At 36.4% G+C, this 23,067-nt stretch overlaps 1 non-coding gene across 1 annotated transcript; it reads left to right on the plus strand.

Annotated features, from left to right (window-relative positions):
• The first annotated feature begins 20,840 nt into the window (after positions 1 to 20,840).
• LOC113898937 lies at positions 20,841 to 20,946 on the plus strand. Its single transcript, XR_003512793.1, has one exon. It is a non-coding gene; the product is annotated as a U6 spliceosomal RNA (small nuclear RNA).
• The last annotated feature ends 2,121 nt before the right edge of the window (positions 20,947 to 23,067 follow it).

Raw genomic sequence — 23,067 nt, forward strand, 5'->3', positions numbered from 1 at the left:
ATAATATAACAGACATGATATTTTATATTCTGCATGATATTATAGTATGTGTTCTATATACTGTCTCTTCCCTTGATTTCAGCATTGAGCCCTGGTCGCATATGCAGAGAGTTTTATTTATGTACTTAGCATACCTCCATGTGGTTGGTTAGATACCCATGAATAACATGTCCACTATTCAATTATTATTATTTCCCATCTTTCTGAGGAAAAACTCTTAAATCTTCAACAATCAGATAAAATCTGTTACCAAAATGTATATGGGTATGATGCTATTGAATTCTATTTGGCTCTTCATATGACTTCATTTTAATCAAGAGTCAAAGGATAATGCTATTATTTGGCAAAAATTCTAAGGTCTGTTGTTTTTATTCTTTTATAAGCTTACTTCTTGACCTATCGAACTTTGCTCAAATTTATCAACTGAATAAACAAAGTAGTAAGCAATTCTGGATGGCTCTACATGGTACTCAAAGGCACACAGTGAATAGCAATGGTGAACAGATGATTCGCTATTATTAATAATAAGGAAGAGATGAACAAATTCAAAAGACATAGATAGCTCACATTCACAATAAAAGTTTTTCATACCCATACTGATACTAAGGAAATTCAGAGAAAGGTTGAACTTTAATTGTTAATAATTTTTCATTATTTCAACATTGCAGTATTTCTAAATGAATGCCGTGGTATGATTCCTAGCAACTCCTTTATAATATTTTACTTCATAGAAATTAATGGAATATAAAAGAGATCTTTAAAGACATTGGGTTTTCTTTTTGTCTTTTTGGATAAGTGAATTGAGATTCAATATTTTAGTTTGAAGGATGATTTTTTTTACATTTATTTTTTGCAACTCGTCTTCATAAGTGAAAGCTATTGATTGGGCAAGTCAGACATTGCAATAGTACAAATGTGCAAAGTTAAGTGGATTTATTAAAATGTTAACCACATACTCCTATATAATTACTAATCTAGTAAACCACAGGTCAAAACACCTAATTTTAATGAAATAAATGACTAATTCTGAACATTTTGTTATGGTAATTATAATAACCAAATTTTCAGTGTATGAATTATTAATAATAATTATTAAATGGTCTTTTGCTATTGTTATGTTTGTAGGGCCAGAATATAAAACATAAGCATTATTGAAAGTGTGAAAATATAGCAAGATCGATTTAAATTTGTTTTCACTCATGATTTCTGATCTTGCAACTTTTAAACATCGAGAACAGGGAAATCTGGTCCTGGCTTGTGAACTTCAAGCTTACTGAATTCAAGCAGGGTTAGTCCTTATATTGAAGCCATGTATTAAAACTTGCTTACTGGTTTTTTAATGCACATTTAGGCTACTAACTGGCACTGATATAATTATTTCTAGAAATTTCACTTATTAAATTTCTAATTTATTCCAGAGTTTGTTTTATAAAATTTAATGTGAGCTTTTACTGGAAACTTAAAAAAGTAAAAAGTAACAAATTGATCTCAGTTGTAGACCTATTTGCTTGACTTACATATTTAAAAGAGTAGATAGTATGGCTGACACCTTGGATTATATATTCTCTTGTGGCTCAGCTGGTGAAGAATCCACCTGCAATGTGGGAGACCTGGGTTCGATCCCTGGTTTGGGAATATCCCCTGGAGAAGGGAAAAGCTACCCACTCCAGTATTCTGGCTTGGAGAATTCCATGGACTGTATAGTCCATGGGATTGCAAAGAGCTGGACACGACTGAGTGACTTTCACTTTCAGCTCTTGGGTTATAGAGATCAGAGGTAGTTGTGTCTTACAGCACTGCTGCTTCTCTTGCTCCTCCTCTTTTTGTGTAGTGATAAAAGGACTTCCCTGATGGCTCAGATGGTAAAGAATCCACCTGCAGTGTAGGAGAGGCAAATTTGATCCCTAATTTGGGAAGATCCCCTGGAGAAGGAAATGGCAACCCACTCCAGTATTCTTGCTTGGGAAATCCCATGGACAGTGGAGCCTGGCAGGCTACAATCCATGGGGACTCAAAAGAGTCAGACACAGCTTAGCGACTAAACAGCAAGATAATTACTTAATGAGTCAAACGATAAATCTTTGTAATTGTATTCTGGATGCACAACTAACTTATAATGTTACACGTAGCAGGATCTTTCTTGTTTCCTCTATTTTTTTATAGTCTCTGTTGTTTCCATTCTTCATCAGGGAAGTCATATTGACTTCAGCTATAGAAAGAATGCTAAAAACTGCCACATACTGCCTTACAAGGCAATTTAATCTCAACAACCAGCTAGCTGAATGGATATCATTCAGGGGCAAAGACACCACCACACAAATTCAAGAGCATTCAAACCCAATTTATTTTTAATCTCTCCCCTGTTGACAATAGGCAAATCTTGGTACTGGGTACTAAAATCTGTAAAGCAAAAGAGAATGATTTTCATGGCTTTTGAACAAAGTCACTGGAGTCACTTTGCCAGTTGTTTCTTTTTATTTTGAATTGGCTTATTGTTTCAGGCAATGTCCCTCACTCAGAGGTTTTCTTTTGCATATTCTGTTGAAGAATTTGAAGCATGTTTCCTTGGAAACTTGGCCTGTCTGGAACAGTTTTTTACATAAACAACGTTTTCATCAAAGATAATGTTTCCAAAGGAAGAGCAATATTAATAGTTTTTCCCAGATAAAGCATGAATTAAAACTACAATATTTTTATGCTCTTTCATGATGGTTGTCAAAAATTGATTACTTTCATCAACAACATGAAAAAATTAAAAAAAAAAACTTTTCAAAGCATGTATCAGGTTACATGTTCTGTATGTTGTATAACAGTGTCCTTCAATTCAAGGCTCGTAGTAGAAAGCTGACTGAAATAGTTGTTTTAAGTTGAATATAATTAGAAAAAATATATAGATATGTATTTCAACATTCCACTTTAATTGTAAAAGCCAGTTTGTATTTATTTGCCAACCTGCTGATGGAGATCCAAAATTTTTACTTTGATGGATTGGCTGAGAAAAGTTTTACTTTTCCCTTCTTATATGAACAGATCTATAATGCACTCTAATTTCTGATTTTGGTTTCCTTAAACTTAGAATGAGAACCCATGCCCCTTGCAAAAAAAAACTGAGTGCAAATTCCTTCTAGATTTGTCTCCTGTCAATTTTTAACAGTTTTCTCATCTATACTTCATACAACAGAGAATATGTTAGTGACTCACAATTATGAAATCTTTCACAGCATTTAACTTAGTTTACATAGCAAGCCCATCATCAGACACATTTCATCACTTTGCATAAAATTTAATTTAATTACATAATTGTAGTAACAAGTTCAACTGGCATAAACAGTTAGGGAAATCAACTGAATCTTGGTAAGCATACAATTCTACTAGTGGAAGCATATCCACTTAAAAAAATATTCAGACTCGGAGAGGAAAACTTGTTTTTATCCTCTTAAGTTCTGTAGCTGGGCCTGAGAATTAAACAGACATAGATTAGCAGGAAAAAAAAAAAAAAAACCATGTATTTCATTTAATACATGTACATGAGACTTTTTAAAAGAAAAATGAGGATTCAAACAAGCCATTAGGTCTAAAAATGTATCTTTTAAAATCTTTTAAAATAAAGAATAAATTGTGGGGAAAGGACAAGAGAAAGGGTTTGGGGCTAGGGGCAAGTAGGATAGTGGTGCAGTGATTAAAATGGAAGAAAAGGTTATTTTAGCAGATTTGTTTGTGTAGATCGATTTTGCTGTTGATTCCTAGTCTCTGGTGTGATAAGAATGTTCTTCTCTCCCTAGTGCAGGAAACACATCTTTCTCATGGGTAATTTTATGACCTGCTTTTCTAGAAAGGTGGAGGTTAGGGACCCCTTCCTCGTATCTGCTGCTTCCCAAGTGCTTTCAGCTGAAAATAATCAGTGTGTTAAGCTGGTATGAACTCCGTCAGTATTTTAGTGTACCAGGCTCTGTGCTTTGTTCTGGTGGTGTGAGAGTGAATGAAACAGATGAGAATTCCTGCCAGTGTAAAAAGGTAGATTAGAAAATAAGTAAATGAATACTTATTACTAAATAACTATAGCTTCTCTACAGATCAGGGATGTTCTCTACCTGAACTCTTCCCCACATTCACAGCACATTCCTCTCTCTGTCCCTGACATTCAAGTTAGAAGCTAATACTGCAGACCTTCCCACATTCAGTGCATTCAGAGGATTTTTCACTAGTGTTAATTCTCAGAGGTTGGAAAAGATATGTGATCTTACTATCTATGTGACCAGCATTTTCACCCACCCAGCCTTTTCATCCACCCACCATGGAGCAAGGTATGCATTCTGGCTGAAGATTTTCTGTAGCATGAGCTCTTTGAGCTGAAGTGTAAGGGCACTTGGATAATAGTTAGCAGCATTCAGGATGCAGTATCTTTAGAGTAGAAGTGGAGCTTTCTTTGTTGAGTCAGTCAAGTAGACTGAATATTCACATATATTCATATATATTACATCATGATTTGGGGCCATAACAATACAGTTAGATATGTTATTATTTTTTTTTCCTGATTAGCATGCTAAAAATGTTTTCTTCTGGAAAATACAAATGCTCCTGTTATTATTGTATTTTGATATGTCAGTTCAATTCAGTTCAGTTGTGTCTGACTCTTTGGGACCCCATGGACGACAGCACCCCGGGCACCAAGCTTCCCTGTGCATCACCAACTCCTGGAGCTTGCTCAAACTCATGTCCATTGAGTTGGTAATGCCATCCAACCATCTCATCCTCTCTCATCCCCTTTTACTCCTGCCTTCAATCTTTCCCAGCATCAGGGTCTTTTCCAATGAGTTAGTTCTTCGTATCAGGTGGCCAAAGTATTGGAGTTTCAGCTTCAGCATCAGTCCTTCCAATGAATGTTCAGGACTGATTTCCTTTAGGATGGACTGGTTGGATCTCCTTGCAGTCCAAGGGACTCTCTAGAGTTCTCCACCATCACAGTTCAAAAGCATCAATTCTTGAGCACTCAGCTTTCTTTATAGTTCAACTCTCACATCCATACATGACTACTGGAAAAACCATCACTTTGATTAGATGCACCTTTGTTGGCAAAGTAATGTGTCTGCTTTTTAATATGCTGTCTAGGTTGGTCATAGGTCATAGACTGAGCTATTTCAAATCCTGGAAGATGATGCTGTGAAAGTGCTGCACTCAATATGCCAGCAAATTTGGAAAACTCAGCAGTGGCCACAGGACTGGAAAAGGTCAGTTTTCATTCCAATCCCTAAGAAAGGCAATGCCAAAGAATGCTCAAACTACCACACAATTGCACTTATCTCCCACGCTAGTAAAGTAATGCTCAAAATTCTCCAAGCCAGGCTTCAGCAATACGTGAACCATGAACTTCCAGATGTTCAAGCTGGTTTTAGAAAAGGCAGAGGAACCAGAGATCAAATTGGCAACATCTGCTGGATCATGGAAAAAGCAAGAGAGTTCCAGAAAAACATCTATTTCTGCTTTATTGACTATACCAAAGCCTTTGACTGTGTGGATCACAATAAACTGTGGAAAATTCTTCAAGAGATGGGAATACCAGACCACGTGACCTGCCTCTTGAGAAACTTGTATGCAGGTCAGGAAGCAACAGTTAGAACTGGACATGGAACAACAGACTGGTTCCAAATAGGAAAAGGAGTACGTCAAGGCTGTATATTGTCACCCTGCTTATTTAACATATGCAGAGTACATCATGAGAAACGCTGGGCTGGAAGAAGCCCAAGCTGGAATCAGGATTGCTGGGAGAAATATCAATAACCTCAGGTAGGCAGGTGACACCACCTTTATGGCAGAAAGTGAAGTGAAAGTGAAAGTGAAGTCGGTCAGTTGTGTCCGACTCTGCGACCCCATGGACTGTAGCCCACCAGGCTCCTCCATCCATGGGATTCTCCAGGCAAGAACACTGGAGTGGGTTGCCATTTCCTTCTCCAGGGCAGAAAGTGAAGAGGAACTAAAAAACAAAAAATGAAAGAGGAGAGTGAAAAATGTTGGCTTAAAGCTCAACATTCAGAAAACTAAGATCATGGCATCTGATCCCATCACTTCATGGGAATTAGATGGGGAAACAGTGGAAACAGTGGCTGACTTTATTTTAGGGGGCTCCACTGCAGATGGTGATTGCAGCCATGAAATTAAAAAATGCTTACTCCTTGGAAGGAAAGTTATGACCAATCTAGATAGCATATTAAAAAGCAGAGACATTATTTTGCTAACCAAGGTCCGTCTAGTCAAGGCTATGGTTTTTCCAGTGGTCATGTATGGATGTGAGAGTTGGACTCTGAAGAAAGCTGAGCACCGAAAAATTGATGCTTTTGAACTGTGGTGTTGGAGAAGACTCTTGAGAGCCCCTTGGACTGCAAGGAGATTCAGTCAGTCCATTCTAAAGGAGATCAGTCCTGGGTGTTCATTGGAAGGACTGATGCTAAAGCTCAAACTCCAGTACTTTGGCCACCTGATGCAAAGAGTTGACTCATTGGAAAAGACCCTGATGCTGGGAGGGATTGAGGGCAGGAGGAGAAGGGGACAACAGAGGATGAGATGGCTGGATGGCATCATTGACTGGATGTACATGAGTTTGAGTGAACTCCAGGAGTTGGTGATGGACAGGGATGCCTGGCGTGCTGTGATTCATGGGGTCACAAAGAGTCGGACACGACTGAGCGACTAAACTGAACTGAACTGTGTTAATAAACAAAACACTATATTTTTCAACTTTGCCTCCTTCTTATTTCTTTTCCAAAACAAACTCAATTGTAATTCTCTTTTTGTTGCTATTGTGATTTCTCATGTAACAGTTCTACACAAAGCAGAATCACTTGTATATATGGGAATTAAGCGGTGAAATAAGTTTGGAATCCAAAAGAAACAACTATCCATCTCCTGTGTGATGTCTTTTGATTTTTTGGGTGGGGGATGATAGATAATATAGAACTGTTTTAAATTTTCTTCTTTTTTGGAAATTAGTTTTGATAATGTTTCCCAGTTGAAGCTGAAAGTTTTATTCATTCATTAATGAAATGTTTACTATAAACACTAAGTGGCAAGAATGATTCTAAGCATTTGAAACGTATCAGTGAATAAAACAGCCAAGGTTACTACCCTTTCAGAGCTCACACTCTAGCAAGGAAGAACAACGCCCACTGGAAAAGGAAGCAGAGGAGGGTAGGCAGATTGGGAGTGTTAAATGCATGGAGTCAGGGTAAGCCCCATTGGGAAGGTGCTCTTGCCAAAAACCTGAAAGAGAAAGAGAGTCAGTTTTGTTGATATGGTGAAGAGAGGAACTACAGGAATCTCTGAAAAGACTGTGCCTGTGGTGATGGAAACAGTGGGGAGGGGTGGGGGGTGGGTGGAGATGGGGTGGGGGAAGGGAAGGAGACAGGAGTGGCTGAATGACTGAAGTAAATACTAGAAAGAGAAGTGAGAGCAGTAGAGTCACATGATCTCAAGGCTCACTCTTGTTGCTGTGCTGAGAGTAAAGTATATTTGACCAAAGGACAAAGTGGAGAAACTAGTTAGGAGACTGTTAAAACAGACAAGAAATAATGGTGATCCAGACTCTAGAATTTGCATGGTAGGATTCTGGATATATTTTGAAGACAGAGCTTTAAACACACTGTGTTTTTTTAAAAAGTACTCTATTTTCATGGGCTGAAAATACATATTGGAAAGATTCTATTATTGCTTTTTAACATTTCTAGACATATTTTATTATTTTTCTTTACCGTGAAAAAATTTTGAAAGCTTTTCTTCCTGTACTCACACACAAAACCATCATGTTTTTAGTGGGAGTGATAGATGATTGCAGATATATTTCACAGATGGTACATCAATTAGTTTTTAAAGTGAGCTTGCCTATGTCGTGTCATTTCTCAGTGCCCTGAACATAAATATACCTACTAATTATAGAAATACTGCAATTTATTCTAAATTTTAAATTTAAAATTTATTTTCAAATAGGCACCATAATTTAGAAAAATGTTACATCACACATATATATTGTCTTTTTAAATTGGCCTTCTTCAACTGATAATTACTTTATTTTCTTTTATAGCCAACTTATTTGAAATGAAGAGACTGACAGTCTGAAATGTTTGCAGATGTATCTCACATTTTATTCCTTTTCTCTAAATGCCAGTTCTGGTCAGAAATTGAAAAACAAATCAAGTATCACCAACCTATTTAACATTGTTGTCAAAATCATTCAACTTCACATATAGCTGCTCTCTACATCTTTGACTCCCAATTATAAGAAGGTATCTAGTATTTTCTTTTTCAGTCTTTTACCCTAATCTCTATTACAACAGCTTATTTTCTTTCCAAACAATTTAAAATTATGTCATAAGTAGTTTATTGCCTTCTACTGACATGAAGATATATTGAAAATTTTTAGATTGTAAGAAGTGATATGTAATGAAAAAGACAGATGGAAATGATTAAAATGAATACAGAATAGAGGGTGAATGCACCGTGGCGGTAAAATCCAGTCATCTTCCTGGATAGAAATTTGAATGTTCTGAACATCTTTTACATTAGCTTGAGCCTGGGCCTTACTGATGGTTGAAAAATACGTGTTGAAAGTTTCAAATTTTCTTCCCTATGAGTATTGATAAAGTCATTTCTTCTGGCAAAACCATTATTTTTATTGGAGTTGAGGCAGTTATCTCAGCTCTATGGACAACATGGCCTTAAAATAATGAAAATGAAAAAAAAAATCACAAAAATATTCTACATTTTCAATTTGATTCCATGCATTTAGGGGTTCTTATGGTGTTGCACAGAGTTGGACACGACTGAAGCGACTTAGCAGCAGCAGCATGTTTTATTTATATCAATTTCAGTGGTAAAATACCACTCACAAATTTCTCTCTCCAACCAGATCATTCCCTTGAATATCAGACTCTATATCTACATGCTTAAAATAAAATAAAATAAAATAAAATTAATGAATCCCAAACTGAATTCCAAACGGGCTCCCTCTCCACTACCTTGTTCTTTCCAAATTTCATAAAAGACATCTGCATCTTGATTGGTATCACTGAATTGTTTCAATTGTTCTGGCCCCCAAATTTGAATTCATTCTTGACTACTCTCTTTTTTCCTTATCCCATGTTCTATCATCCAGAAATCTTGTCTGCAGTAAATTCAAAGTATACATAGCATCTGACTGCTACTCTGTTTGTCACCACAGGGAGACAATTTCACTACGCTTCTTCCTACCGCTTGTCTTGTTTCTTTAAAATTTATTCCCATTATAGGAACTACCTGATCCATTAAAACACAATTTTCATGTCACTTCTTTGCTGAAAAGCTGCACTGATTCCCCATTTTAATGAATGGAAAACCCAAAGTTCATACAATGACATGTAAGTTCCTACATGATATGGCCTACTGTTAGCTCTCTTACACAAGAATAGTGTTCAAGATCCACCAGGGAAGGAGACACTAGTAAATACACCTGTATCTTAGTTGAAAGCATTGAGGGACTCACCTTAGGAATGAATAAAAATCAGAGGAGTCTTAATAAAACTGTAATCAGACTCTACTCGTCTTAGTTGCTGATTTGATTAAGATGATAGCTACTCCATTCAACTCTATTTTCTAGGCTGAGAGAATTAAAAAAACAAAACTCTTTAGAGGACGTCAATATTATCTGGAATTAAAATTTTTTTTTAACACAAAATTTTTGCCATTTCATTAACACTGGGCACATTATGAGATAAAATCATAAGATCAGAAATAAAGAGAAAAAATTAAAAAAAAGAAGCAGATTCACAGGCAATCTAGTTACCAGAGTTAGCAGATAGGAATATTAACATAACTGTAATTAATATGTTCAAGGAAAATATGTAAAAAGATGAAAAGTTAGAGAATGTTACTAAAGAACCAGAAATTGAAAAAAAAAAAAAAAATCCTTTATTTTAGGCCAAAAGTAGGAATTCTTTGAAAGATTAGAAACAACAGAAGACTGGATTCAATGGAAAATATCTAATTTGAATCTGTGAAAGCGAAAGAACATCAGAGATACATGGAAACATGAATATTATCCAGAGTTCTAGAAGGAGAAAGAAAATGTGGCATAGGCAATATTTGAATAAATAATGGCCAAAAATTACTAAAATTGATGAAAGATGCAGTAGAATAACTAGAAGTGTGTGTGCTACTGTGCTGGAAAACTTCTAGCAGAATATATACAAAAAAATCATACCTGGGTTTATCATAGCAAAACTTTGAGAACTAAAGTCAAATAGAAAACTTTAACAAAAGTAAAAAAAGACACTTCATCTTCATTACCTGACAGCTAATTACTCAGTGGAAAGATAGAAGTCAGAAATCAATAGAATGATATCTTAAAAGATATTAGAGGAAAAATATGCCTACATTACTTTTATACCAAACAAAATATCCTCCAAAAATGACAAAATAATTATATTTTCAGACAAAAAAAGTGAGTAGTCAGCACCAGCAGATCTCAATGAACAGAAATATTTAGGGTATTCTTCAGGCAGGATGACTTCCCTGGTGGGTCAGACAGTAAAAGCATCTGCCTACAAAGCAGGAGACCCAGGTTTGATCCCTGGGTTGGGAAGATCCCCTCGAGAAGGGAATGGCATGCCTGGAAAATCCCATGGACAGAGGAGCCTGGTAGGCTACAGTGCATAGGGTCGCAAAGAGTCAGACATGACTGAATGACTTCACTTTCTTTTTTTTCAGGCAGAAGTGTAGTAATTTCATATAGAAATATGGAAATTCAGGAGGTCAAATGAATATGTGAATAAGTCCAAACTTAGATTGTTCATAAAAACAACACTAATAAGTAATGATTTATGGTGCTTTAAGATATGTGAAGATTTAAAGTACATGAAAATACAAAATATGAGGGGGAAATAACTAATTTTAAGGGCTGATAACCAATCTTAAGGGAGATCAACCCTGAATATTCACTGAAGGACTGATGCTGAAGTTGAAGCTCCAGTATTTTGGTCATCTGATGCCAACAGATGACTCATTGGAAAAGTCCCTGATGCTGAGGGCAGAAGAAGAAGAGGGCATCAGAGGATGAGATGGTTGAATGGCATCACTGATGCAATGAACATGAACTTGGGCAAACTCTGGGAGATGATAAGGGCCAGGGAGGCCAACACGCTGCAGTCCATGGGGTTGCAAAGAGTCAGACATGACTGGGTGACTGAATAACAACAATAATAATCAATTATTAACATTCTGACTTTTCTAAACTTTTTCTCCTAGAGCTAAAAGCTGGGTAAATTTCAACCTGTTGATGTTTATAGATGTTTTACCATGGATAATATAGTTATCCGTGTTTTCCATTTCTAATATCAGTTTCCTTACTGTCTATTGCCTAATCACTAAGCCGATGCTACATTGCAAGATATTTCATAAAGGTAGTGTCCCATGTCAAATTACTTATGTCTTTATTAATTAAAATAATACCAAATGCTATAAAATTAATGAACAGCACAAAACAAAATTTTGGTTTAGGTGACTGAAGATTGTATTTTGCCAAGTAACACCCAATACAACTATTTTTTGATAATTTGCCTCATTTTAAGTAGTTCAGGACCTTGGATTCCTTCTGTCTTCTTTTTCCACCATCCTTAGGACCCCACAGTCCTCTGCATTTAGTTGATAAATAAAAAAAAAGAGAGTGTAAACAAAGCGGGGCTGTTTCTCAGTCTGAGGTGACATCACTTTGACTCACATTACATCGATGTTGCTGCCTAATGGTGGCAGTTAGAGGTTGGATAGGTAGGCTTCCCATAGAAACTCTCATATCAGTGAAGAGAGGTCAGATTTTTTTTTTTTTTTGGTACTGTTAATCAGTACTGTCACAGAAGCCTTTCTGAATGAATAAACTCAGTTCAGTTCAGTTCACTCACTCAGTTATGTCCGACTCTTTGCAACCCTGTGGACTACAGCACACCAGGCTTCCCTGTCCATCACCAACTCCCAGAGCTTGCTCAAACTCATGTTCATTGAGTGGGTGATGCCACCCAGCCATCTCATCCTCTGTTCCCTTCTACTCCTGCCTTCAATCTTTCCCAGCATCAAGGTCTTTTCCAAGAAGTCAGTTCTTCGCATCAGGTGGTCAAAGTATTGGAGTTTCAGTCCTTCCAATGAATATTCAGGACTGATTTTGTTTAGGACGGATTGATTGGGTCTCCTTGCAGTCCAAGGGACTCTCAAATATCTTGTCTCCTCCAAAACCACAGTTCAAAAGCATCAATTCTTCAGCACTCAGCTTTCTTTATAGTTCAACTCTCACATCAATACATGACTACTGGAAAAGCCATAGCTTTGACTAGATGGATCTTTGTTGGCAAAGTAATGTCTCTGCTTTTTAATACACCGTCTAGGTTTGTCATAGCTTTTCTTCCAAGGAACAAGCATCTTTTAATTTCATGAATAGGTGAATTAATTTATTTAATTTAATTAATGAAATTTAGTTTCATAAATAAACTGAATGGTTTTAAATGCGTAAATAAAACTTACGTCTCACCAGAATAACTTTATCAGTTCAGTTCAGTCTCTCAGTTGTTTCTGACACTTTGTGACCCCATGAACACGCAGCATGCTAGGCCTCACTGTCCATCACCAACTGCTGGAGTCTACCCAAACCCATGGCCATTGAGTCAGTGATGCCATCCAACCATCTCATCCTCTGTTGTCTCCTTCTCCTCCTACCCTCAATCTTTCCCAGCATCATGGTCTTTTCAAATGAGTCAGCTCTTCGCATCACGTAGCCAAAGCATTGGAGTTTCAGCTTCAACATCAGTCCTTCCAAAGAATGTTCAGAGCTGATTTCCTTTAGGATGGACTGGTTGCATCTCATTGCAGTCCAAGGGACTCTCAAGAGCCTTCTCCAACACCACAATTCAAAAGCATCAATTCTTCGGCGCTAAGCTTTCTTTATAGTCCATCTCTCACATCGATACATGACTACTGGAAAGACCATAGCCTTGACTAGACAGACCTTTGTTGACAAAGTAATATCTCTGCTTTTTAATCTGCTGTCTAGGTTGATCATAGCTTTCCTTCCAAGGAGTAAGCGTCTTTTAATTTCATGGCTCCAATCACCATCAGCAGTGATTTTGGAGCCCCCAGAAATAAAGTCAGCTACTGTTTCCACTGTTTCCCCATCTATTTGCCATGAAGTGATGGGACTGGATGCCATGATCTTAGTTTTCTGAATGTTGAGCTTTAAGCCAACTTTTTCACTCTCCCCTTTCACTTTCATCAAGAGGCTCCTTAGTTCTTCTTCACTTTCTGCCATAAGGGTGGTGTTATCTGCATATCTGAGGTTATTGATATTTCTCCTGGCAATCTTGATTCCAGCATGTGCTTCCCAAGAAAAAGAAATGCAAAAAGCAAAATGGCTGTCTGAGGAGGCTTTACAAATAGCTGTGAAAAGAAGAGAAATGAAAAGCAAAGGAAAAAAGGAAAGATATAACCATTTGAAAGTAGAGTTCCAAAGAATAGCAAGGAGAAATAAGAAAGCCTTCCCCAGCGATCAATGCAAAGAAATTGAGGAAAACAATAGAATGAAAAAGTCTAGAGATCTCTTCAAGAAAATTAGAGATACCAAGGGAACATTTCATGGAAAGATGGGCTCGATAAAGGACAGAAATGGTATGGACCTAAGAGAGGCAGAAGATATTAAGAAGAGGTGGCAAGAATACACAGAAGAGCTGTACAAAAAAGATCTTCATGACCCATATAATCACAATGGTGTGATCACTCACACTCACCTAGAGCCAGACATCCTGGACTGTGAAGTCAAGTGGGCCTTAGGAAGCATCACTGCGAGCAAAGCTAGTGGAGGTGATGGAATTCCAGTTGAACTATTTCAAATCCTGGAAGATGATGCTGTGAAAGTGCTGCACTCAATATGCCAGCACATTTGGAAAACTCAGCAGTGGCCACAGGACTGGAAGAAGTCGGTTTTCATTCCAATCCCAAAGAAAGGCAATGCCAAAGAATGCACAATTCCACTCATCTCACACACTAGTAAAGTAATGTTCAAAATTCTCCAAGCCAGGCTTCAGCAATACGTGAACTGTGAACTTCCAGATGTTCAAGCTGGTTTTAGAAAAGGCAGAGGAACCAGAGATCAAATTGCCAACATCCGCTGGATCATGGAAAAAGCAAGAGAGTTTCAAAAAACGTCTACTGCTTTATTGACTAGGCCAAAGCCTTTGACTGTGTGGATCACAATAAACTGTGGAAAATTCTGAAAGAGATGGGAATACCAGACCACCTGACCTGCCTCTTGAGAAACCTGTATGCAGGTCAGGAAGCAACAGTTAGAACTGGACATGGAACAACAGACTGGTTCCAAATAGGAAAAGGAGTACGTCAAGGCTGTATATTGTCACCCTGCTTATTTAACTAATATGCAGATTTCATCATGAGAAATGCTGGGCTGGAGGAAGCACAAGTTGAAATCAAGATTACCGGGAGAATAACTTTATACCCACATTCAAATTTAAATAGACTTGATGAGGTATCCATTGTGTAAAAACTTTCAATTAATCACTTATTTAGGAGTATGTATCATTAAGTGATATGCAAAAGTTGAAAACAATCATACAAGCACTCTATTATATGATACTTATGTTGAAAAAATACATTTTACTTGAGAGTAATATTTGTTAATTGTAACCTGTTTACAGTAACTTTAGTTACATTAGTTAAAGACACTAAAAATAAAAAGAAGGTGTTGATGAGAGTATTTTATATGTGTGTCTTATATAAATCTTCATTTAATTCTTCCTGCAATAGCTGTAATGTCCTAAAGTCATACAAGCTTTCAAGATTTAGATTAGCCTTTTAAAACTAGCTCCTCTTAAACATGGGAGAGTATAAAACAAATAGAAATGTGCATAATTAAAGACATTGTGCTGATGTGCTTGATTTATCAAAATTACTCATACTTTAATAGTGGAAAAAATGAATGATAGTTAAGGTCTTCTCATTTGTGACCTCAGCCCATACCTCCAGAGAAGAGAGATGACTTACTTTGACAGTATAAATTAAAATTCACAGGCTGTTTGCATATATTTGATACACACTGCAGTATTAAGTACAATGAATTGAAGAACATATTTTGTGAGATTCAGTAACAACATAATACGTAAAAATGTCTTATAATATTAAATCTAAATTAAATTTCTGCTCTTTATTTACCAATCATTTAATATGGAAGCACTACTTTTTAGATTTCAATTTACAAATAACAACATTTAAAACAATTACTTTCATCCATGGATATATTTATTTGCATCTCTGAATCAAATGAGATAGCTATTTAGAAACTGCTCTGTCTCTGTCTTATATACTGAGCTTATACCTCCTGTTAGTTCTCATAACCCATTTAGGTTTAATGAAAACCTCTCACTGGTTATTCACTTTCAATATCCTCTATAAATTAGTCATGAAATATTGTGTCTATAAAGCACTGAGTTCTTTCACTGTAGTTGAGTTCCTGTTCAAAAGGCACCTTCCAGTATGACACAATAAAGACACTATTAAAAAGTTTTAGACATCATATTAAATGCTAATTAGATCTGATCAAATACATATTAAATTTTTATTGTGGTTCATTTTGCCCTTGATTTATTATTGAGTAAGGTAGTTGCATTTTTTTAAAAGTTTGTAGCATTCATTTGTTAGCAAATGAATTGATTTCAACTTTATGATAATCATTGACTGCAACCAACTTGTTGATTTTTTTTCTTGTATGATATAGTTTTTTGTTGTTGTTTCACACTGGGTTTTTTTTTTTTTTTTTACAGTTTTTATTTTTTATTGAAGTATATTTGATTTACAATGTTGTAATATATATTCTTTTTCATATTCTTTTCCATTATGGTGTATTTAAGATGTTGAATATAATCCCTTGAGCTACATAGTAGGACCTTGTTGTTTATCTGTTTTATATACAGTAGTTTCTATCTGCTGATCCCAAACTTGTAATTTACCTTTTGCCCACCCCCCTTTTCCTGTTCAGTAAGTGTAAGTTTGTTTTCTTTGTCTGTGAGTCTGTTTATGATTCAAATATAAGTTAATTGTGTAAGTGACAACATATGATATTTGTTTTTTTCTTTCTGACTTACTTTACTTAATATGATCATCTCTAGGTCCACAATGGAGCTTTTTAAATAGACAAAGTAGATAAAGACCTACCTGTAGGGAATTTATTTTGCCTTTGGGGCCAATATTGGAAAAATTAATATGTATGTTTCATTGCTAAAAATCAGGGAAATTTTGGTCTTCTGTGAATATTGTAAATTACTTGAGGGCAACAACTATATTTTAGAGATGTAGCTAAGTAGTTTTATAGCCTGCAGCTCTACTGAAGAAAGTGAGGGAGGGAGCAGGGAGAGGGAAACAGAATCTCTTTCCTCACCAGGACTGGAGAGATGAACGAGAAAGGCCTTGTGGCAGGCAGCCTCTCACAGAATCAGTCTCCTCCATGAACAGAGAATATCCCTCTGTTTGTTTTAATTTCTCTCAAATGACTTTTGTAGTTTTCAGTGTATGGGACAGGTATATCTTATACTGTAAATTTCTTTCCAAATATTTTGTGTTCTTTTAATACTTAAACTGTATTTTTCTTTTCTTTTTTTCTTTTGAACTTTTAACTTTGAAGTGTAGTCGATTAACAATGTAGTGACGGTTTCAGGTGAACAGCGGGAGGGACTCAGTCATACATACACGTGTATGCATTCTCCCCCAAACACCTCTCTGCTCTAGGCTGCCACATAACATTAAAGAGAGTTCCATGTGCTATACTATAGGCCCTTGTTGGTTACTCATGTTAAACATAGCAGTTTAAAAGGTATTTTTTTTAAGATTCCTTTCACAGTAGTTTCTTGCTAATACAGAGAAAGCTAATTTTTAAAAAAATACTGACTTTGTATTCTATGACCTTGCTAAACTCATTTATTCATTCTAGTCATTTGTTTTTATAGATTATTTAAGTCTACATACAATGATACAATCTGTGAATAAACACAGCTTTACCTCTAGCTTTCATATTGTTATTATTTTTTTCAAAGTTAATGTCTTTTTCTTGCCTTATCGTCCCTCTGAAGACTGCAGTGAAATTTTGGGTAAAAGTGTTGACAGTGGGCATCTTTTTTTTTTTTTTTTATATATATATGAAGTGAAAGCATTTGATGTTTTACTTAAGTACTTATAGATTTATTGTACGTATCCTTAATTTGACTGATGATCTTCTATTTCTAGTAGGTATGGATTTCTATCATGAGTGTTAAGTTTTGTCAAATATTTTTTTCCGTATCTTCTGAAATGATTATGTAATTTATTTTGTTAATATGGTGGATTAGCCTGACAGATGTTCTGATATTAAACCAACTTTGTATTTCTGTGTTAAACTCCATTCAGTCAACATATATTGTTTTTATATATTCCTGGATTAAGTTTACTTATATTCATGATAGATATTGTTCTGTAACTTTTTTCTTTTAATGCCTTTGTCAGGTATGACTCTGAGGATTTATTTCCAGGGGGACTCTGGAAATCTTGCCCCTCAGAAGGCATAACATTGCACTCTGTTTCATTTTCTTGTTCTGTTGCCACTGTTCACCAAAATTCAGGGAGTTTGGGGAGAAATTGTCAGGCACATTGATTTGTTTTTTATATCTGGGGCTCTTCCAGAATTTAATCCTCTCTGCCAGTGTGAAAGTTTAAAAAGCTAGGCTGGTTTCTCCTCATTTCTGCAAACCCTTTCCATGCCAAGCCCATTTACTGCCCACTTGTACCCAGAAAAGACAAGTGCCCCAGGCATGGAGGCTGTCTTGACTCACTACTTTTCTGTGCATGGTTTATTTCTTGCTGGATTTAGCTTCTAAAGTTTCCATGAATCCATCAACCTTTGATATCCCCATAAAATTTCCATAGAATTTGTTATTTGTCATTGTTTCTTGCGGCTACCATGAGAAATATTTATTTTTGCATTTTTCCACATTCTACTCAGAAGCAGAAGCTCTTTCCACTGTCTTATATTGTTCCTTCTGTTCTTAGATATACAGAATTATCCCTATTGTCTGTGTTTGCTGTCAGGCCAGTTTTTTCCCTTACTGAACCGAAGAATTGATGCTTTTGAACTGTGGTGTTGGAGAAGACTCTTGAGAGTCCCTTAGACTGCAAGGAGATCCAACCAGTCCATTCTGAAGGAGATCAGCCCTGGGATTTCTTTGGAAGGAATGATGCGAAAGCTGAAACTCCAGTACTTTGGCCACCTCACACGAAGAGTTGACTCATTGGAAAAGACTCTGATGCTGGGAGGGATTGGGGGCAGGAGGAGAAGGGGACGACAGAGGATGAGATGGCTGGATGGCATCACTGACTTGATGGACGTGAGTCTGAGTGAACTCCGGGAGTTGGTGATGGACAGGGAGGCCTGGCGTGCTGTGATTCATGGGGTCGCAAAGAGTCAGACACGACTGAGTATCTGATCTGATCTGAACCTTTTTATCTGCATGGGTACAAAGTATAGTTCTGTCCAAGATCTTGTCTCTTACTTCTATCTGGACCTTAAAATACAAGCCTTTAGTTTATGAAAATCAATAAATGTTTCATGAAGAATCGTCCTGAAGTTTTAGCATACTATGCAAGTTGTCATTGCTTTCTCTTTTCTTTCTTCTTTCATTCATTCTTTCAGCAACAATTGGGAATTTCCTCGTCCTCAGATGAGATAAAATATGCTTATAAAAGCTTGTTTTCTATATTTTACCTAGCGTTTCTAGGTGCTTGTGGTTGGACAATAACTAAGGTGTCATATGACAGGAAACATAAGCCACTCCTAGGCCTCAAACAATCTGGAAATACTTTTTTCTTCCCCTGAAATCTTCCAGTACTTTTCAGTTCTCTGTTTATATATCTATAACATGTTCTCTGCTGTTACTAATTTGCGTGCTTGTTCTTGCTGTACTACAAGAGTATAAGTTCACTAAAGAAAGAAATTTTTTTACATTCTTTATATCATGGTCATGCTTGGTGCAATTCATTGTATAATCTATACATTCAGTGGAGGAGTTGATGTTTGAAGAGTGTAATAATGTGGATGAATTTTGAAAAAGCAAAAGCAAAAACATTTCTGTGAGCAACCTAAATTTTGCAGATTTCCCCCCTTTATTTGTAGCTGCAAATAAGAATAAATCCAATGGTGAGAGGACAATGGACAGTGATCCTTTACTCAAACTACTTAGCCAAAGTTATGTCGCCTTCATACTGTGGGTTCCAACTTACCAAACAATAGCAACAATGACAATAATGATGGTGATAATAATAATCATCATCCAGTTAAATTTCAGTTTTAAATAAACAAGGAATTATTTTAAAGCAAAAGTATATTCCAAATTGTAATATTTGCTCAAATTTACCTAGAGGTTTTGTATTGTATCTGGTAACCCTATTCACATTACAACTAGGATGAATGCCCGGATCCCCACTGTTGAAGATTTTCCAAGTTCAGCTTCATTGTACTATATCCTATACCCAAGACTTTCTCTCTGAATGTCACTTCTCTCATGAGGATAATTTCCTCAGCACTCTTCTTCCTGTTTTTCAAGATGACAGTTAGCAAATTGACAAAACTTAGCTGTGTTGTGTGTGAATAATAATGGGTTAATTCTCCAGTTTTCAATTCACATAACGTGCCCAAGGTAGTAGTGGTCTTTTGACATGAGTGTCAGTTATCCAAGATAACTGATTCTATTAATGGAAATTTCAAACCAGAAACAAACATATTTCTAAGAAGCAAGAAAGGAGTTTGTTGTCTTCAAAACAGCCCATTAATTTGGCTACTGATGCCACCTGTGTTACAAGGAACACTTCCAGATTGTTAGGATCATCAGCTTATAGATTTCATGATTATTTAACTATAATTGGTAGTCTTAACTATGACTGAAAATCTTTTTTTAGTGTTGTTACTTAAAGAGCCTGTTGATGAGGGTGAAAGAGGAGAGTGAAAACTCTGGCTTAAATTCAACATTCAAAAAACAAAAATCATGGCATCTAGTCCCATCACTTCATGGCAAATAGATGGGGAAAAAGTGGAAACAGTGACAGATTTTATTTTCTTGGGCTCCAAAATCACTGCGGACAGTGACTGCAGCCATGAAATTAAAAGACACTTGCCTCTTGGAAGAATAGCTATGGTAGACCTAGACAGTGTGTTAAGAAGCAGAGATACCACTTTGCTGACAAAAGTCCATATAGTCAAAGCTATGGTTTTTCCAGTAGTCTTGTATGGATGTGAGACTTGGACCATAAAGAAGGCTGAGCACCAAAGAATTGATGCTTTTGAATTGTAGTGCTGGAAAAGACTCTTGAGAGTCCCTGGGAGAGCAAGGAGATCAAGCCAATCAATCCTAAAGGAGATCAACCCTGAATATTCATTGAAAGGAGTGATGCTGAAGCTCCTATACTTTGCTGCCTAATGTGAAGAGCTGACTCATTGGAAAAGACCCTGATGCTGGGAAAGATTGAGGGCAAGGGGAGAAGGAGGTGACAGAGGATGAGATGGTTGTTGGCGTCACCGACTCAATGGATGTGAGTTAAGCAAACTCAGGGAGATAGTGAAAGAGAAACCTTGCATGCTGCAGGCCATGAGATTTCAGAGTCAGACACAACCTAGTGACTGAACAACGACAACAACTTAAAAATACTTTAAAGAATGATTTTTGAATTTGAAAAATTTTAAATGATCACTTACAGACTTGGTTTCTAAAAAAATTGGTGAAACATCATAAAAATATAAAAAACAGATATTAGTGCTCGCTTCGGCATCACATATACTAAAATTGGAACGATACAGAGAAGATTAGCTGGCTCCTGTGCAAGGATGACACGCAAATTTGTGAAGTGTTCCATATTTTTAGGTGGACCAGTGCCACAGACCCTTCTGCCTGCACTCTGACCCATTACAAGGCCACTGCCAAAGCTTAGGCACTCGCTGAGCCCTGGAGTCAAAGTAATCATTTCTTCTCCTTGTGAAGGGTAGGGGTCTTGAGGGCAGGAAGGGCCAACCTCCCAGGCTTGCCTGGGTGTGAAAAAATAAAAGTCTTAAATCTGGAAAAAAAAAAAATTAAATGCACAAAATTACACACATCACCAGTTTTTTTCCTCTCCAGATCATATATACTTATTGAATATCACAACTTTCCCATTATTAAATTAAGCAGAAAATCAGGAAATAAAATACAATGTAATTGGAATGAAAAAGGAGTTAATTGCTACCTAAGGTATTCATTTAATCAGAAAAATTTTTACATTTAGAACTAATGGAAACTTTTAAATTTATTTATTTAAATTTATAAATTTAGATTTAAGGTTGATTCTTCCAGAGAATATTATTATTAGAAGAGAAGATGGAAAACAGAACTATGAAATAATTTCAAATAAAATAAGAGGAATTTTTTTTAGTATTTTAAGTACGTATTTTGTTTCTGTGGAATAATGCTGCTGCTGCTGCTAAGTCACTCCAGTCGTGTCGGACTCTGTGCGACCCCATGGACTGCAGCCTTCCGGGCTCCTCCGTCCCTGGGATTCTCCAGACAAGAACACTGGAGTGGGTTGTCATTTCCTTCTCCAATGCATGAAAGTGAAAAGTGAAAGTGAAGTCGCTCAGTCGTGTCGGACTCTTCGCGACCCCATGGACTGCAGCCTACCGGGCCGGGCAAGAGTACTGGAGTGGGTTGCCATTGCCTTCTCCGCTATGGAATAATAGAGATTGTAAATTATAGCAGAACAATGGTTACATGGAATATAAGGAAATACTTGTACTTGGAGTGTGTAAACCAGGAAGATAGCTACCAACTTTGGATAATTTTTAAAGGAACCCTTATAATCATCCCTCTAGGATAAGTATCTTGATAATTTTGTACATTCTAAAGACTTACCTGTGGTTTATTTCTGTATAACAAATGAGATTTTAGAGTTGAAAAGAATTATTTCCCTGTGGTCCTCACCATTTTTCTCCCTACTCAAGACACATGATGGAAACAGCCAGCTCCTACACATAATAACTGGAAAGGGTGGAAGTTCAGCATCTTGATGAGGAACTGAGAAGCTACAGAAGGACATGGATAGTTTGATAAAATCCCACAAATAATTTTGATATCCTTTCCATTCCTTTAAAAACTTGTATCTAGTACATTATTTAACATGGCAACTGAGAGTCAGTTTTGTCCAACACCATCCGAAAGAGTATGTGAGGACTTGGAACCCATATCTCCCATTCTTTTCAATACTTTGTGTTTTACTACATTCCTCTTAATCTCATCTTAGTGTCAGTAATGATTTATCAGTTTAATTCACAAATGCACATGGATTCTTTGACACAATTTTTTTTTAACTGATTTCCCTTAAATATTGTAAAGCAGAGGTTTTGTCAGAGAAACATTCATATATGAATTGCTCGAGTTAGTCTTAATTTGATGCTTCCTGATGAACTAAAAGCTATCAACACAATTTTACCAGTATTTAAGCAGATTTTGTCTTATTATTTTAGGCTTTAGAACATACTGTTAGAATCTTTAATCTAGGATAAAAAATGTCAGAGCTCTTGCCCTAGTGACTAATTTTGATTAACTCATCCAAACCAATCTGGTTTGCATTTCCATACTGTAGTTTCACTAATTTCGTAAGTTCCGACAGTACTACAACTAGGAGAATAAAATTAGAGGACAGCAGACAGTGATGGTGAATATTCCTTTTCTGGTGCTAGGGAGAAGTGGATGAAAAGAGGCATCGTTACACAGCTGGGATCTGTCAGCCCCTGCTTAAGTTACCTGCTTCTTGGGTGACTCTTCAGGAGCATAAATTCAGAAACAGACCAGTCAGATCAAAATAATTCATTGTGTTTTATTCACATACTCACTGTATAAATTCATTCATGTCCTTCAACTTAATGTTTGAGCTTTGAAAGATACTCTTATTTTCTGTTGCATCTTGGGCTTTCTTTTTCTCTTAAATACGTAGGTGTATAAACTCTTATCT

This window comes from Bos indicus x Bos taurus, chromosome 9, assembly GCF_003369695.1.
Source record: "Bos indicus x Bos taurus breed Angus x Brahman F1 hybrid chromosome 9, Bos_hybrid_MaternalHap_v2.0, whole genome shotgun sequence".
Classification (NCBI taxonomy): domain Eukaryota; kingdom Metazoa; phylum Chordata; class Mammalia; order Artiodactyla; family Bovidae; genus Bos; species Bos indicus x Bos taurus.